The following is a 2051-nucleotide window of genomic DNA, read 5'->3' on the forward strand; positions in this document are numbered from 1 at the left end:
ATAATGAGAGCAACAAATGTACAAATATGCTTTACACAACTGATGTATGTATGGATTGTGATGAGTTGTATGAGCCCTCAATAAAATGATTTTTTTTAATTATGATGTATAGTTGGAGAGTTGTTATACCTTTAAGGTAGGACTGTGAATGAGTGTTGTTGTCCTTGCCACTTGAAGGCAACTGCTTCTGGAGATCCTTTGAAACTGGAAATGAGAAAAAGGCACTGACCAGATCAATAGTTGCATACCAAGTTTCAGGTGATGTATTAATTTGCACAAACAATGAAAACACAACTGAAACAACAAGTACAATTGGAGTCATCACTTGGTTAAGTTTACCATATTTCACTGTTCTCTAAAATCCGTCTGAGTCCATTGAGGTACGTTCAATGGAAGGTGGTGGGAATCACCACCCTCTATCCTTCAAGTCTTCAGTGGGTACGACTCTCTGCAATACTTCTTGGAAGGCAGACTACATTCTGGCTTACTATATTCCTAAGTAGCGTCAGTTTTAATGTCTTCCATTGGACTTTTCCTACCATAATATCTTTTATGCCATGTTAATGATCTAATAGGAGAGTTCTACCAATTGCTGAGTATATCTTTTCCAGTTATGCATTTTGGAATAGGAGAAATCACTACAAGATCAGTACAGAGCCCCACTGGCCCCACTCTGAGATGGCCCTGAGCTAAACTTGACTTCCATATGCCCCCACTCTGACTGGTGAACCACAGTGATAGTGACTCAAGTCAATTCAGAGCCAATGTCCAGTGATCCTTGAAAATTCTGATTATATTTCCTTTTCCCTAGTGAACAGTCACTTGTGTAATTTTCCTTTAGGGAAGGGCGGGGGAAAGACTAATGGTATAAATATTTGGTGATCTAGTGAGGTACTTCCTCAAGGGGATCTAACCTCCCTTCATTCAAGGTGTTGTGATTCTGTAAGCTAGCTCAAGTTTAGAAATTGATCGAGGAATCACGATTGTCTAGTCTGATAATCCAAGTTATAATGTTCTTCATTTGGTCTCGAATTCTTCCACTTGTGCCCATCACATAAATATTTAGTAGATTACCCATCCATTTCACTCCTAGAGACAATCTGCCTAAGCATCCAACGCCATAAGTCTGTACAAATCTGACAATTGTGATAACTACCTTGAATTTGCTCTTCACTTTTGTCTTTATTGATTAAGTCCTGCCACTTGGGGTCCAATGGAGTCCAATCAGATCCACTGTAGTTGGGTGTCTTAACTCAGTTACAATCATTCCCACCATAAAATATAACTTACATAAAATAGCAATTGCAGTTTTCAAAGATTATGAAGAGCCCTCAAAGATTTTTTCCTCTCTGCTATGGTAAAGGGTGTGTCATCTGGGAATTCCATGTGTGGGTGTATGGGTTATCTTAATAAATCCACTCTCTTCCAAAGTGTTGAGTTCAGTTCAGGGCAGCTTCTCTGTTCTGTCCATTAAACTTTGGGACATTAAAACAGGCTTGGGAAAATGACTGGGTAAAATGACTGGGTAAAAAATATTACTCTATTCACGTTGTTCCTAGCCTACATTAAAAATAATAATAAAATAAATAAATCCACTCTAACACAAATTTTATCTACAAGATACCAAGGTGCTTCAACTAAATTTATTATATCCCACTTTATAATACATGTGTCAATAATCTAATCAAATAAAATATTAGATCTTTCCCTAACCACTTGTGCTGGAACATTGAAGAAAGAATATTTGCATAGAAGGCTCATATCAATAAACTTAGACATATTCCATCTTTATGTTCCATGCAATATTATTCCACATCCTTAATAGCCACGGATATCCTCTAGGTTTCCTCTTGTACATATTGCAAATCAAGACATTCTTTTGGTCAAAATTTGGACTTGGGGTCCAGTGGGTTTCTTTCAGGTGATAAGTGCAAATTTTGAGGTCTTTAATGCAAGACTTGAGCTGTGACTCCAAAGCACAGAGTTCAATTCCTACCTTCACCACTTTGTGTATTGGCAGTAGGACCAAACCAATTTCTCATCTTGACAAA

General features: G+C 37.6%; 1 pseudogene; it reads left to right on the forward strand.

Moving 5' to 3' along the window:
• The first annotated feature begins 1423 nt into the window (after positions 1–1423).
• LOC142423625 (small nucleolar RNA SNORA36 family) lies at positions 1424–1568 on the forward strand (annotated as a pseudogene).
• Positions 1569–2051: the final 483 nt, after the last annotated feature.

The sequence above is a fragment of the Tenrec ecaudatus genome, chromosome 12, assembly GCF_050624435.1.
Source record: "Tenrec ecaudatus isolate mTenEca1 chromosome 12, mTenEca1.hap1, whole genome shotgun sequence".
NCBI classification, from domain to species: Eukaryota; Metazoa; Chordata; class Mammalia; order Afrosoricida; family Tenrecidae; genus Tenrec; species Tenrec ecaudatus.